Raw genomic sequence first — 17162 nt, 5'->3', positions numbered from 1 at the left:
GATCCTGCCATTTCAGTGATCATCATCCTTGCCATACCATCCTTCCCATTGTTTCTCATACACTCTGCTACTCATTTAGCTTCTACCTTCTTCTGCATTTGGCCACTTCTGCTGACAGTGGAACAGTCACAACTCTGCCACTGCTGAACGCCACAAGATCCCAGTTAGTTCAGCCATTTCAAAATCAGTTAGCAGAAATCTGGGGATTTCTGGTCTTTTTCCATCTCCTCTGCTGTGCTTTATGTATTTTCCCAATTCACCAGGAATTTGTGAGAGTAAACCTTGCCACAGCAGGACACAATGGTCACAATGCTGCAGCCACCAGTCTCTTTGGACTTTGCAGTGGCAATGAAGACAGATCTCAAGTCCTCCTGTTTGCTCCAAACATGCAGGAGGTGACAGTTGATCACTCCTTGTTGCCTGCTCTGATCTGGTGGGGCAAGCACATCTAATACTATAGTTGAATAGAATATTGAAGCTGACCCTGAATTAAACTGGGACTTCATGCAAGACCTCCAGAGGTGCCTTCCAGGCCAAATTAGGATTGAACCCACACATGCACATCACCTCCCAGTGCAATAACCCAGGCCAGGCTTTGTACATCTCGGTATGTATCTCTCTACATGAGACCTCTTCAGCAGCTCCATAGGTACCATACCAGGGGACAGACCAGGCTGTTCTGGTGATGGTGACAAACAGGAAATGTCTTTCAGTATTGCCCAGGAAGAACTGTAGCACCCCAGCATCAGAACTCTCCCTGGCACCTCTAGTTTCAGGTTTCCAGTATTATGGAAGTCAGGCACTTATCTAGAGGTAAAGAAATCATATCAAACTGTACATGATGCAGGGCAAGCAATGCTTTAGGTCACATAACAGTGCTTAATTTATGGATCTCTCCTGCTTCTCAGAGGACCAAGCATACAGAGCATTTACAGCTACTAACAGTTCCTTTTTTCAGAATCTGCATGATGATGTTTATCCCTACTGTCAGCATAGCCCTACTGTCATGACAGAGTGAAAAATCACAATAGAAGGTGTTTTATTTCTGCCACAGCTTTCTAAGTTAGTTCTTTCTTACTCTTTTCAGGTATTACAACCCCAAGCTCACAAAGGAGAAACTGTGAGAAGCATTTTGTCTGAACTTACTCAGCAAACATGCAGCTACCTGATGCCAAGATGGCCCAGGTGGGCTGGATCAAGGAACCATCCAGCCCAGCCTGCCATTAATGAGAAACCATCAGCAGCTGCTTGGGAGCAGAGGGGCCATTCCCAGTCTGTGCTGCAGACCAGCAATAAGAGCACTTTAATGGCTGAAGGCTGCATCTGACCCACAGGATTCAAAAGCCACCAAAGACCCATCCCTCAGTCGATTTGTCCAGTATCTTTTTGAATTTCTTCACGATTTCCAGAAATACTAACTGCATTTGGTGTGCAGGTTTTTAGCTGCTTAGGTAGCAACTGAAAAGCAAACATAGGGCAAAACCAATCTGGCAAAGCCCATTACTTTCCTCAGTTCTGGTTCCAGATGAGAATTGAGACCAGGTCTGATAGCCAGATGGGCAAGCTCAAAGTCTAAGCTGCTGTCTGGTGATTGCCATCTGGCCATCATCCTAGAAGTCAGACAAGCAATATTTTGAGCAGGAATATTCTGTTTATACACCATTCTCCCTGTTAATTAGAAACACATAGTAAGAAGAGAGAAGGCCATGAGGCCACCTTTATAGACAATCAACTAAAAAAGCACCATGAAGAGATGGGCAAGGCTGGAGAGGCAAGGCTGGCTTAGTAGAGTTTTAGCTTTCTGACCTCTTTTGTGCTCCTCTCCTTAGTGCCTCCCAAGTTGTCAACGACAGCAGAACAAGGGCAGCAGCAGGGCAGGTTTTAAGATACACTGCAGTTCCCTGCTTCATTCAGAAAAAGATGGTACAAACTGACAGAAAAGCAGCAAACTGGAAGTGATGTTTTCCCCCATCCATTCTCACTCCTTCCTGCCTCCAACGAAAATACATCGACATCTGCCCAAGTAAGCACTGTGCTAGTAAATGAAGGCGAGCTGGTAAGCCTCTTGTCGGCTGATTCATTCACAAAACCTGCTTCTGATAATATTTTCGTACATTTTTCTCACTTTCCAATGTTAACAAGTATCAGCCCAAAGAAAACCACCGATGGGAGTGGAGTGTGCAAGCCAATGTGCGTGAACACACCCAGGGACAGAAGAGATTGGTCTTGGCTCCCCAGGCACCATCACAGGAGCAAGACTGGATCAGCAGCCAGGAAGGTCTAGCTGCTATTAACTGTAAGTTCTCCTCTCTAAGGCCAAGTCAGCCATGGTGAGCCATGCCTTTGACCCTGCTGCCAAGGCTGATGGCAGAGCCCTACAGCAGCTTTTCCCTCTCCCAGATCCAGTGCTGCTCTTAAGAGAAGCTATCCTGACTTGGAGCTTCCAGAGGTGGCTTCATCCCAGGGGAAGGGAGATGAGACAGAAGACGTTGGCCCCATGTGCAGAGCACCAGCATTTCTTTCAGGACAAGCTGTATGCACAGGAGAAGGCTGAGAACCAGGTGTGAGGGACCACGTTTGAAAGAGCAAAAGGACTGGAGAGCAACAAGAAGAGTGGAGAGATAAAGACTCGAGGTCAGGACAGCACAGAGCATGACACAAGCCAAATAACCCCTCTTAGAGCCAGATAACGTTTTCTAATGCTGCCCAAAAACTGCAAGTCATGCTTGTTTATTACAATCCATGAACTAATGAAGCCACCTACCACCCCTACTAGCATGGGATGGGCAGGTATGTAATAGCCTCAAGACACAGAGCCCTAATCTGTCATCCTGACCACGCCTTTTTGCTGACCAATTTCAATTCACTAACTGTATCTGTAAGGGAGTGGTGCCAAACTCCAAAACAATTGTTTTATAGTTCTTTCTTATGGCATGTGGAAAACATCTCCTGTGTTATTTCGGATCAAAAGGTAGAGAGCTTTGTGCAGGGTGGGACAAGCGTGGCAGGAATCTAAGCAGATAGCTGAAGTTCTCCTGAATGCTGATGTAAAGTCCATGAAACACCTCTCTACTTGCCAAGAAAACGATTTCTTTATGGCCTTTTTCAAGGAAAATTCCCATTTGCTTCAATGGGGCGAGGACTTGGCTGAGGAAAAAGCCTGTTCAAATGGCCATCAGTTAACGTCTGTAGGGAGCTGCACCGTCTCGCCAACATTTTCAAAAGCAACTACCAATTTCCAGTGCTAAAATTTTTGGGAATCTGGTTTGAGACCTCTAGGCACCTCTGCCGAGACAGCTGAGAAACAGAGGGGCTGAAAAACAACCTGTCACTTCCAGAGCTAAGAGAAAAAATGTACCACACAAAAAAAGGCAGCTGCCTCAGGTTAAAAATATATTTTTATCCCTTTGAAGAGCCCTGAAGCGTATCAGGGCTGCGGAACGGGCTGGAGCCAGTAGCACTCACTTAGCACGGGAGGGCCAGGCTCTATCACGGGGAGCACACACCATGCCAAGGACTGCAGCCGCCCTTGCCAGTGCTGCTCCTGCTCTCTCTGCACTTGCTTTCCTTCATCAACAGCTTGCCCAGAGGGTTTCACATGCATTTGCTTATCTGCCCAGGGTGCTTGTAATGTTTAAATGCTGATTAAGGTCCCAGACCCACTGAAAGTTTCACCCAAGTGGCCTTCAACACCCTGCCTGAAACCCCACTAACTGGGGGTCCCAACTGTGTCCTGGGCTGAGTGGGGCTTACATTGCCCTCCACAGCAATCCCAGCCTGCCATGGGCAACACTCTCCTTCTGAAGATGTCCAAGGGCTTTGCAGTTCATTAATCACCCTGGAGACAGAAAGGTGTTCATCCTGAATTGTACACAGTTAAAGAAAAACAAAAAAAAGGCACAGAAATATTTGAGAGTGATGCCCAAAGCCATGCATGATTCCATATGCGTGGATGGATGGATGGATATGGGCAAATCCAGAAACTCAAGTCCTGGCCTGGCACTGCACCATGTACAGGAGTGAGCACACTTGGGGTTGCAGGAATCCATGAAGACTTTTCACCCTGAGCAGTGTCATCTGTCTTATCTAGGTTTGGCAGATCTTTTGTATCTTTTAGGGGTTTTTTTCTGCAAGTTCTATCATTTCAGGATAATTTAAATGCCTTATTGCTTGCCACTTTTTATTTTAAGGAGCAGAGCTGCCTGTCCCAGGCTGCCAAGAAGCCAGTACTTTTCCTGTGCAGCCTAAGAGCAGACAGAGCCTTTAAGCCTGACCTTTCATATGCACAACAGCCCCACTGGAAGAATTGTGGGAAGGTAGGGAAGGAGCAGACAAACCCCAACCACAGCCCCGTAACCTCTGCCTCATCAATCTGCAAAGTACTTCAATAAGAGCCCTGGGCAAGGGTGCAACAGCTCTGGTGTGTGTGTGTTACGACCTGGAACTCAGAAGCCTCAGAAAAACTTTGCCAGCAAGTCTTATACTGGCATTGCAATTTCCTCATCGCAGGAGCTGCCAAGAACAAAGCCCACCCTTACACCGAGGACCTCTGGCCCCCACCCTACCCCCAAAAAGGACCCAGGGTTTGCTGATTAGCACTGCCAACCTGCAAAGCACTGAGCTGTGGCACAGCAGCCATCCACACTCAGCTAGCAGCAGAGGGACAATGTGGGAGCACCAGTACATGGTCTGGCCCCATCATCATCAAGTCAGTCTAGATGCAGCTGTCCAGAGGTAGATTAAACCAATGCACCCACTCAAGTTTCACTCTTCACTTTGCACAAAAGTGCACCTGGAAATGCCACAGAGAGAGCATAAGCAATGGGCTGTGTAGGAGAGGGAGCAATGGGAGAAGGGCACACATCAGAGAAGAAGTGTCATCTGCCTGGAACAGTGTCACAGAGGGTAAGCATGGATGCTCAGGGGAGGGACAGAAAAGAAGACCATTACAGAGCAATTCTTCCTCTGCTCTCCTTTTGGCCATCAGCAGTTCAGAAACCAAAGCTATTTCATCTAGACTAGGTTTAACAGCCATTGACAGACCTAAGAGGGAAAAGCTGTGCATGACCCCTTCTGGATTCAAGTCCAGGGGCACCCCCATGTTGCTTCCTGTCCCCTCTCCTCAGCCAACAGCCTGTTCTGCTTAGCCTCATCCAGTTCTGCACAGGGAACATGTCATGTTTAAGCTGTTGATTTGGTTTCAAAGAACTTACAAGTCCAGAGGTGTCTGTGCCACCCAGCTTTTGCAAGGACTGGCATGAAGACCAGTCATCCCAATCTCTCAGAAACACAGGCTGCCATCATGGGACACCGATCACTTGAGAGCATTTCTCCATCTGCTGAAGAGCTCCCTGGGACTCTCTGCCTGCCTGCACTCCCAGGGTTATTTCATCACACCAACTTGCTCAGTATCAGTGAGGAATTGCACACCACAGCCAGAAAATTCCTGCATTAGTCTCCAAGAGCTTGCTTTACCTCTGTGATAAGCTGTCCACAAAGCACTCTCACATCTCCTGGGGCCAAAAGCCCTAAGGGCTCTGCAAACACTTTTTTTTTTTTTTTTTTTTTTTGCCATGAGATCTTTTCAGCTCATCTTACTAGCAGGGAAGGCAGGACAGGGGAGGGAACAGGGAACAGCATGTTCTGGCCAGGGGTTGCTTAGCAAGCTCCTCTCCCTACCCTGAGCAGCTGGCACTGAGGGGTGATCCAAGGGGCACCCAGTGCTTTCCTTTGACTCCGGCATCCTACAGGAAATGCTTTATGCTCCTCCAAAGTGCCAGGGACACTGACTCCGGGCAGCACAGCTTTCAGCAGCTTGCTTTGCTCTCTTTTCTCTGCCTCTTCCGGGTGGCTGGAGAGCTCAGCTTTCCCTCCTCCATTCACCTAGGTCCAGAGCCAGAGGAAAACCTCTTACCACTGCACAGTGCCCCTAGCACACCTGTGCACCTCTGCACACAAAGGCCTCCAGGATCAAGGGAGAAGCAATACTGACATGAAGCTGATGTCAGATGAGGATAGAAGAGGGACTGAGATGTCTCTTCCCCAGGGCTTTACTTCAAACAGACTTTACTTTTTAAACTATGTTTGTAGACTGGTTTCCCAAGGATACAGGACTTGTGCAATTACACAAACTACCTCTGTGTTTTTGCATGTGTGTATGTTTGTATGACTGCCTGTCTCCCTATTACTTCTCCTCTCCCTCCACCTCTCAATATATCTACAAACACGTCAGCAAATGCCAACTGCATCTCAAATAGGAACACAATTCACAAAAATAGTTTCGTTTCCACCATTTCATGGAAACCTGCAACCAGGCTGAAGAGAGACAAAATAGCAGGGTTTGTTTTGTAAGTTTTCTTTCCAAACGATTTGACTGAAGGGCCAAGTGGCACATTATCAGTGCACTCTGTGCAGACCCAGCAAAGCACAAACCACCACTGGGGAAGGTCTGCTCCAGCCCTCCTCCTAACCAGCACTGAGCCTGCACGTATTATTTGCAACATCCTGCTCTCTCCTGCACCAGCTGTTCACTGTGTGCCAAGAATGGTGAGAATGCTGTTCAGGACCCTCAAAAATGCAGGAGAATGCTTCAAGTCCCTTCATTTAGCAAGCTTCCACTTACAATCCTGCTTTTCTTTCACCACTTCTCCCGAGCACGGAGCTGCTGTGCATCCCAGTGCACACCTACAGCAGAGACATTCTGGACTTAGCTAAAAGCTGAGGAGCCAGAGGGTGTCATCTCATGGCTTGATGACAGTGTTTTTGTGCTTGTACTTAATCTCAACACGTGTGAAGGCAGCATGCTCAGGGGAAAGACCCTTAACTCGTTTGGAAGGTTTTGCTGAGTGAGACTCTCCAAGCTCCCTGCCACCATAAAAGCATTCCCCCTTGTTAGTGAACCGTATCTCAGCCTTTTCAACACAGTTCTACAATTAGCCCTCTGCAAAGCTCCAACCTTCCCAGCAGAACCAAAGGAATTAACTTGAAAATACTTCCCAGCTTAAATTAATTGCATTGCAGCTTCCCAATTTGACATTGACCCTGTCTGTAAAATCCCCAGAGTAGTTACTAGTTAGCCATTAGAGGCTTCTGCCTGAATGAAAGAAGCCATTAATTCTACCAGACCAAGTCTCTGCTCTCCTTCCCCGCTCACTCACTTGCATCTGTGTGGTCTTCAGGCACCCCAAGAAGCCTGAACCAATTTCTAGTATAAGAGCAGAACCTAAATCTTCGGTTCCTATGAATTTCCAGATTAGAAGTGAACCACAAAATCACCTTACTCATTTCCTATAGGTTTAACTGCTGTGTTTGAATTATCTGTATTTACACAATGGAAATATGGGCTCATCTCTAACCCTGAGTCCAAATCTATCAGGAGTTTTGCATCCCACAGTCCAGAGCATGCAAGCACAGAAGAGTTTTCCTTTCCACAGCCTCCATGAGGGTGCCTGCATGTTCATTACTGTCTAGATGATCTCTGGCACTGGGCTGCTGCACCTCTGTTTCCTGCAGGAGAGCCAGATGCTGCCAAAATTACAGGAGCTGTGAATCTCATCAAGGCTGATTTCCAGGTATGACGCTCTGCAGCCTGCCAGGAAGGACTGATGAAGGATGATCTCTGATCTTATGATCTGATGGACACACAATCACAAACAAGAAACTCTTCAAAATCACAGTAAATGTTTCTGTCTCCCTCACATATTTTGGAAAAAAATATACTATACAGGACCTTTTCAGACCATTCTCCTATTTTTAAATTATTACATTTATAGTGTAGGCAGCAACAAGCAAACACCATGCTAGTTGCAGACAGACTGCCAAAGATCAGTTTGAACCTGCACAGAGATGCACTATTAGAGGAAGTACTCACCTCTGTCCATGTCTCTTGGATAGAGTGTTTTAGCCAAATACAAGTTGTCTTGCTTCAAGGGGAGAGAGGTGGCTGAAGGAAATTTTGTGGGTTCTTTCATATAAGAAGCTAAGGGAGATAGTCTCTGAAAATGCCCTCTGCCCGTTCCAGCTCCTCAAGGATAGACAAAAGCTCACCAAAAAGATGTACTCTGGCTCTGGAAACCCAGCTGCAATTCACTGATTTGTGAGTAACCACTTGGTACCTGTTCATGATCCCCATCAGGATCACTGGCTGGTGGGGAAGTGGCTCTGGACACAGCATGAGCAGAGGAGCCTGCGGCAGAGTCCTGCACAATCTGGGAAGGCTGTGTGCAGCACAGCCAGAAGTCTGACCTTGGACCCTCAAGAAAGGTGGAAAATTCCTCAAAACTAGGAATTAAAAAACCCCAATCAAACAAAAAACAACCCACAAATAAAGCAAAAGACCCCTTAAAATGCAAAAAGGTGTTTCATCCTACCTGTGAGAGCCATCTCTCTCACCTATCTCGGGTATTGCTCTGCTCCCTTTCAGCCACATTGGCTTCTTCAGCTATTAGGCATACAAATGGAATGAACTTCAGTCATTTGTATTACTAGTTTTTAAATAACATCTCACTTTTCCAAAGTCAATTTTCCAGACAGGAGCTCAGGCCAGGGCTCCCCTCACCACACACCCAAATCTCATTGCACATTTCCTAAAAGTCTGCCTTTTTCAAAACACACTATTATTACAGTAATTTCTTTCTAATTTCTCAGAAACTCTGCCAGAGCCCAACAGCCAATACCATCAGTGTCACCTTAAGGTCTGCTGGACCCACTGTCCCCATGCAGCCCCTGAGCTTTGCAGGAGCCCTTAAAGCCAATCCTGTTTGATTTTTCCCCAGAAACCTGCATTTCCCAGGCACAAAGCACAGGTGCCTCCAAATAAAACCAGAACACTGAACCGTAGGTAGAAGAGGGAGTATCTGCTGCAATTTAATTGAGCCTTTTTTGCCCATGAGCATCTCCCAGCTGCCTCCAGCACTCACAGTCATTATCTTCCCTCCTCATGAGGGCTATTACTTAGTTGCTATATCCCACATTTAAGCCACAAGTTGAGCTGTTCCCAGATTGTGTTTTTTTCTCATTTGACATCCAAGCTAAGCAACACCACAATTGTTTCAGGTTATGTCAAAACACTTTGGCCATCTGTTCTTGGGGCAGTATTTCAGTCAGTTTTGCAGTCACTTTGCTTAATTTCTTTAACCCTTGTTTTATCCTTCTCCCAGCTAGAGGCAGAACTGAATTTGAACCCTTATGTTCAAGTACTCCACGAGAAGGGGCTGAGCCAGGTCTTGCATGTGTATTTGTTACACACATTTACTATTTATCTTAGTATGTGCATTTACTGAAACAAGGCAACTGCCACTCTCTAAGGATAAAGTATTCACTGATACAGCACTGCTACTGAAAAAACCAGGAGCTTTGACACAATTAAGACATTGCAGATTCATCCCGCTGCTGACCGGCACACGCACACATGCAGAACACAATGAAACGTTCAAACTCATGGACACTCTACCAGAAGGCAGCAGTTTGATCTGTAATAACTCTTTGTGCCACACAAGGGCCATGCACAGTCAAATAATGCAAGGCACCTTTACGGTCCCTCAGTGACTTCCAACCTCCAATGCCCACAGGATGGCCACATCCATGCCACTTGGCCTTCAGAAGGGGAAGCTTCCTCCCCACAGGTGTGAGGGAAGCAGTGCCAGACAGCCTCCTCCTTCACTCTGATGATGTTGCTTTATTCTCTTGCCTTTTTTCTATGAAGGGCTGGATCTCGTTTTGTTTGAAAAAGACTCTCTATTTTGGGCCACCCATGAAGCTGCCCAAATTCAAACCTCGGGAGTTTGCAGACTCCTGCTGAGCAAAAGGCAGGAAGAGAGAGTCATAAAACTGTGGTAGAGGAAGGAAGAAAAGACAGGGGAACATCAGTAGCTGCATTCCCAAAGAGGATGGAGGCATGGCAAAGCTTAAGAAACAGACTACCACAGAACACAGTGACAGAGACAAACGTGATAACCCAGCTGAACCACTGGAATGGACGCTGGGGTGCGCATCAGTCAGCTTTCCATTCGTGTACAGCCTGCCAGCACACTCAGCACCAAGCACCCTGGTGTGTTTGCTTTACACCTGATCTACACAGCACCCCTTTCTTGGCCAGACAATCTGGATACTACTTAAAGCCTTGGAAGAGATCCAGACATGTGGCAAAGAGCACTTGAAAAGTGGGATCTGATGATACACTGGGTGGGATGGCCCCCAAGTTAGAGAAAACCACCCCTGCCTTTGTAAACGATCCAAACAGTGAAACACTGAGCTTCTGCAAGGAAGTGCAGGGAATCCCCCAGCTTCAAGGAGGACTGGCATCCCTATGGAACTCACCCCAAAATGCCAAACACCACAAGCTAGCTTGTGGTATATGGATGTTTACATCCCAACTCCAAACCAACCCAGAACATGATGCACACCTGATGTGGGTCAGCCTCCCCAGCCACAGCTCAGACAGCTGCTCTGCAGCAAGTACAGCTCACACTGTACTCTGCTCATGTTGTACAGGGTGCAACAGGTTTTACCTGGCCTTTATCTTTGGCATTTTGCAACCCCCAAAATTTCAAAGCAAAATGCAGCAGTCATTTAAGGACATGTAAGTCCCCAAGCAAAGGCTCTGGGGAAGGAACTCACCCAGGGGGCACTAAACCATCCTGGGAGCCCTAAGGTGGGAGGCTGTCAGTAAGCAGATTGCCCCGGAGTGCTGTAACTTGCACTGCTCTCAGACAGACCACCAACACTGGAAAGCACTGTAACCACAGCCATCCCAGAGGCAAGGGGGCAGGAGCCAAGGAGGCAGTGGGGAACAGTCCCCAGCAGCTACATACCCTCTTTCATCAGTGCCCAGAACAAAAGCACTGCTGCACTATTCCCCATCAGGAAGCAATGGGCACCTGCACCAACTTCCACTACACTTGGTCCATAAAGCTCCACTTATTGGAGCCACTGTTGCCACATCTGTTAGTGTTTTAAAGCACATACATCTGGCTTAATTGAGCACTTGACTTTATTGCTGCTTTATCTCCATTTTCTAAACAGGCCTTGGGGAGAGGGCTTTGTATTGCTTCTTTTTTCATTCTTCCTTTTTAAATTTTTTTTCCACTAAATTACCACCTGAAGCATGAACAAAAGTCACTGTGACAGCTGGTCACAATGTCTGGGGCTGCTTTTAGGAAAGTCTCCTCTCTAGACAATAAACCCCATGCTAAATATTCTGGTTTATGTGCTACAAAGCTGCAGACTTCAACCCCACCAATCCTCCCTTCCCACTCTGTTTCCCCAGCAAAAAATCAGAATTAGTGGCAGAAGGTGGTGTAGCTCATGTCAGGAAGAAAGAAAAAAGATCTTGCTGCCCTTGCTGCCTCTGAAACTTTGCCTCTGCCAAATTACAACAAACAGGAAAAGCAGAATCAAAACACAGCCCCCATGTCCCCCTCCAACCACCCAGTGCAGGCTGTGCTGGTGCCAGCTACCACTCACAAAAAATCACACTGCGAGACTCCTCTGGTACATCCTTCCAGGTGGCCTGAACAACAGAAAAGCCCAGCTCAGGAAGCCTGCCTTTGATGCATGCAGTGCTTGAATCCCTTCCAGAAAGTACAAGGGTCCTTCATGCCCCTTCACGACTGAGGAGAGGTTACCTGAAATGCCCTCTCCCAGTTCCTATATGCCTGTTTCCCTGTGAAACCAGAAGCCTGGCACACAGTAGCTGGAAACACAGAGGAGCACTGGCTGTAAAGTTAGCTGTTTTCCCACTAAGCCACCCCAAGTATTTTGCAGTCACTGGGAGAACAGGATTGGTGCCTCCTGGGGCAAGGAGTTTGGGCACCTTCGCTGGCCTGTGGCCTCTTCACAGGGGCCCATGCCCAGCATCCTTCCACAGCTTTCAGGCCATGATGTGGGATGGGCTCCATCCCAGACAGCATTTCTCTCACTGCAGACCGAGGCTGAGACTGCTCAGCTGCCGGCCTGACTGCCATGGAGCACCAAATGCACACAAATACATTAAGCTGCTTAATACTAACACAGAATGCAACCCACACAAGCAGCCCGGGAGCTCTATACCTGCTAAAAGGAGAATGACCTGCTGAAATCAGGACTATTATAGCTTCAGGCTTACTTCAGTAAGTGGCTGAAGTGATGCTTCATCACACCACCACACATCATGGCCGTGATGCAGCAATCCCCACAATCTGTTTCAGGCACCCAGAAGGAAGCTCCTCAGTTACACCACCACTTTCTTTTTGTGCCCAGCAGATATGCTCCCCACCCCCACCAGCCACCTCCCAAGTGTCCTGCCCTGATCTCAGCTCCTTGTTCTCTTGCCTGCCACAAACAAGAGAATCCTCTCAGCCAGTGTCCCACCTTGTGAACTCTGTGGCTTTCAAACCTTCCAATGGAAGCAGGCATCAATGTCCTGCCTGACCGCCTCCTATGAGAATAAGATATTCATAGCACTGTCAGCTCTCCCAGTGCTGTGCTCCAGTTTGATTTCACGCTGCAGTGCTGAGTCCAGCCATCCTTTATCCCTGCTGCCTGGTATCTTTTCTCCCATGTCTAAACACAAAAGCCACCCTTGAAGAGAGCAAAAAGCCAGGCGTACTAGCAGCAGCTGAATGAGCTCCCCTGGTCCTTCCTGTCCCAGTCCAACAAGACTTCAAACCCAGGAAAAGAAATATCTGAATAGTGAAGTGAAAGAGAGTCAAAATGTAATTAAACTCTGCACTTCCTATCCCAAACTGGAAATAGATGTCCCCGTGTGTTTGATAATTACTCAGGCACTCTTGTTTCACTAGAGAGGAAAACAGACCTGTCTTTAACAAGAAAAACTTCTGGGTTCCTTGGGAGGAAGGCAGTAAGCAAATTACAGTCTCCAAACATCTCCCTGCCCTCCTCTCTTCCTTGAGCACAGCTCGTAGGCACAATCAGAGACATCTTTCCTATAAAAAAATCCCTCTTTAGGCTTTACAGCTTGACTCTACCTGTGGGAACATCAAGTTATCCTCAAAAGGATACCCCATCTTCTATAGTTAGGGAAAGCAGAGAATTTATGTAGTGCTAAACAACCCACACTGACACCCCCTTCAACCATGACAGAGAGAGGGGGGACAGCAGATCAGCAGATGGCCTCTGCAGCATTGCTTCCCAGGGAAACGGAGCAGTCAGGAAATGAGCTGCTCCTCTGTGACCAGCAGCTGACATCAGGAGGACTGTAATGACTGATCATCTCCCCTGCTTCTGGAAACCAGTGACACAGGGACTTTCCAAGCCAGAGGCTGTGCATGGCTCATCACATTTCTTAGCCAGCCATACATCTATCAATTCCTATACTTCCTTTTAGATGCCATTTATATATTAAGGCCATTTCCAACTTCTTACAGGAGTGACCTTCATAGTTCAGCTCTGTGCCCTGCTTGATCTTTTCATGGAATGCCAAATGAAACTGAAAAATAGTGATCTTCTTGTTCCTGCTTCATAGCTTTCCCTCAGCCCACAGGAACAAGTCAGCAGAAAGACCTAAACACCACAGTGCCTGCCTTTATACTCCATTGAGACAGGCTTTGAAGACCCCTTAGCCAAGGGGTGACTTTCAGAATGCTAAGTGCACCTGCTGTGTGCCATGCATGCCTCCAAAATCAACCACAGCTCTGGTGAGGGGCTGGGAGCCAAGACACCTCTTCTTTAAAAATAAAGAAAAATGCCCAGCCTTTTTGCAACTACGGAAGGCCTTGGCGTGAGCTAAGGGCACAGGAACAAAGCCAAAGCACATGGAAAACAGCAGCAGCAGTTCTTACTGCTGCCTAAGTGGAGAGCTGGGACACCACCCTACAGCAAGGAACTCGCTGTAAGCTCCTGATGAGCTGCACAGGGTGCCCTGACACAGAGACCCCTCCAGTGCCACCCCCAGTACTGCCCCGATGGCCCCAGCCCATGTCCAGCCCATCAGCACTCGCTATTGTCACACAGTGAAACATGTTGGCTGAGGACCAATGAAAGCACCTTCTAATGGGATTTTTAAGGTTTCAAGGATATCAGTGTCTGGCACAGGCTAAAGTAATTAAGACAACTTCCAAGAGACAATCTGGCATTGATTAATCAGCTATTTACCACTGAACATTTCAAGTTCCCACTCTAAAACTCTGCACCAGAACACTTGCTATTTCCTAATTGTTTTCTCCCTTGCCCCATTCCTGTCTCTCACAAAGCCCAGCTGTGGCCTCTCACACCCCTCCCTCAGCCTCACTATGCTTTTGCCTTGCTAAATAAACCATGATGGTGTCAGCCAGACTAAAGCTGAAAGGCTTCCTGAGGGTTAAAGGGAAAAGCATGTTGCTCTTGGCAAACAGATAAATTCAGTTTTCACTGAGCAGGTCTCAAGATGGACAGCCACAGCCACATGTGCTTGCAATCATCATATTTATATTTGAGTCTTCCGACTGAATACCAGTAGGAAGAATACCAGAGTAAGAAAAGCCTTGGTTTGATCTCATTTCTACCAGCTTCATTTGGCTGATCCCTACACAGCCACAGATCTCTTCATCATCAAGTTCCTCCAGACCTAAGACATCCCTAACGCCACAAGAGCTGAGTTAACAACTCATTTCACTACTCTCTCCGACATTACTTAGAAAGCATGCCTGGAGGAGCAGCAAACAGGTAATGCTGGAGGGAAGGGTTTGTAGTGAGAAGGGAAGAGTTACTGGTGGCATTTAACATCTCACAGGAGGAGTAACGCAAATTTTGCATTCAAAAACAGGATTTGTTTCAGAACCAGAGAAGGTAGAATGGGCATGTCCAGTTTCAGGGCACTTCCACACTCTCTCCATGTGTAATATCACCACCTGCTATGTCATCCCCTCTTTGAAAGGGAATTAAGAAAGTCTTCCATTCCCAGGGAGCTCCAGAGGAGCAAAAACACCCAGCCTCTGCAGTATGAGTCCTTTCCTGCAAAGCTGTATCATCTCTGCTTCTAGTACCTGCACAGCAGTATGGAAGATGCACGGAAAGACAAGAAATCAGTGGGACAGGACTTTGCCTCTTTTGAAGTCTGCAGAATACTATGTAAACTGAGGGGGCAACATAAATATTTATTATTAAGGAGGTGTAAGAGAAGAGGAGAATGGAAACTGCTTATCAATAATGAAAAGCAAAAGTGAGTAAAAGCTGTGCAGATAATTCCACACAAGCGTCTTTCTTGTTCCTAAAATATTTAATGGAGCACCACAGAAGAAAGTAGGACAGATTGGTCAGATAAGATACTAGAAAGGAAAAGAGCAACCAGGGAAAATTTGACTACACCTATAGTCAAGCCTAGGAAGACCAAAAGAACGCTTATAAATATGCAGCTTTTACTGAGATGAAAATTACTGGATTAGACAAACATGGACAATCTAAATAATTAGTCACTGGTATAGTTTACAAGAGGATTGTGATAGTGTATCATGTTATGAGTGATTTTAAAGTCAAGACCAAATGTTTTTGTAGTGTTCTAATCAAAACAGCGGTTCACACAGCAAAAATCTGTGGTCTGAATTGGCCAAGAAAGCAGGCTTGAGAATGGGACACTGTCCTTCTGGCTGTAAAGCTGTGAAAAATTAACCTGGGAGCATCAGAGATGGATCCCCTAAGAGGTGACCTGACACTGTGTGGAATGATCCCTAAACCAAGAACCTCGACCAAAGAAAAGGGCAATGCTCAGATCACAGCTACTGCAGTGGAGCTGGGATGGAGGTCTCCAGACGGTGATTCCTTTCAAAAGTGGCCTCCATCAGTTGCCATAATTCACAAGGTCAGCTTGAATCCTTAATTTGGAAAGCAAATGGAGAAGCATCCATACAATGAAACAGCCCCAGAGACAGACAAAGGAACAAACTCTTAATAGCATCAGCTGGTGGAAAATGTGAGAAGTCATCAGAGAAGTCATCCAGACCAATTAACTTGGAAAATGGCAAAAGGCTAATGAATATTTCGCATCAAAACAGCCATCAGCCTCCCCACAATGTTCCCAGAATGAAACAGTACGATGAGCCAATAAACAGTCTGGAGTGCATCTTGCTCCTTTGCCCCAAAGGCAGCATGGCCATGCTGGGGGAGCTTGGAAGTAGAGAGAAGCAAATGCTTAAAATCTAACCCTCACTGAGTCACAGGAATAAATCAGTCTAGAAAGGCCCACTGTAAGCTGGGGAAGAGCCTTTTGGAGGCCTTAAAGGCATGTGACACTTCTCAGTTTCTCCCCTACCAGCTTAATTTCCAATTAAAGTATCAGAGCTGCCAGCTATCCTTTTCCCTGTTTCTGTCAGGGCTGTTGGCCTCAGACAACATACCTGATACCTCCTCTTCAGGAACTGATTCTGTATCTCTGTTCCAAGCTTTACCACATTATCTAGTCATTGGCATTGAATAAGGGCTTGGTTTTAAAGCCTTCTCCTGCTTACCCAATGCAAATACTCACTTTCTGATCACTTGCTCCATTTCTCAAACCCCCTTTCATTTAAAGTGTAAGGTCACAAAGTACAGATTTCCTCATTTCAGCCCCCCTCCCCCCAAAGCTGGAGTAGTTTGGCTTGGCTGCAGAGTAAACTCTAGAGCCTAAAGAAAACAAACAAATAGGACGCTTCTGCTACTCTGAAATGATGAGCAATAAAATCTCAGTAAATAAAAATATAGATGGAAACATGCTTTAGGTGAGAGAATGTCATGCCCCATGGTTTGCTGCAATTTAAAATCAATTTAAAAAACAGGCAGACTGTTGACCCTCACCTAAAACACAGTATTAAAAACAGCAAAACGATCTCTCTATTCCCTTTGAAAATTCAGTACAATAAAACTTTTTGTAAAGCAGGAATACTGCTTCAGCCTCAATTCAACTGTACTGTGAATGAAACCCCAAACTCTTCTGAGCACAATTTCATTTTTAATTCGGTCTTGACCATCATTTGGTCCCACTGATCTTTAACAATCACTCTCCCATGACAAAACCTGCCTTCTCCCAAGCAGGAGTATTAGCATGGCAGGGTCAGCACTATGTCCTGTGTGTTGACAAAACCTGCTGGACTCATGAAGAGAACTAAAACATTTTAGAAAATTCTTCTTTTAAGGAAAAAATTCCTCCCTGAGATTAGTGCAAGGGCCTCTCCTGAACCACTGGACATGAGACTTGCCATGAACCACATCACAGC

At 46.5% G+C, this 17162-nt stretch overlaps 1 protein-coding gene across 1 annotated transcript in view; it reads right to left on the bottom strand.

Annotated features, from left to right (window-relative positions):
- Nucleotides 1-17162, bottom strand: part of IGFBP2 (insulin like growth factor binding protein 2) — a 58488-nt gene that overhangs the window by 5447 nt on the left and 35879 nt on the right. The window lies entirely within an intron of this gene.

Source organism: Taeniopygia guttata, chromosome 7 (genome assembly GCF_048771995.1).
Source record: "Taeniopygia guttata chromosome 7, bTaeGut7.mat, whole genome shotgun sequence".
Lineage (NCBI taxonomy): Eukaryota > Metazoa > Chordata > Aves > Passeriformes > Estrildidae > Taeniopygia > Taeniopygia guttata.
The sequence above is the reverse complement of the archived record's forward strand: the minus strand, read 5'-3'. Positions and strand labels throughout refer to the sequence as shown.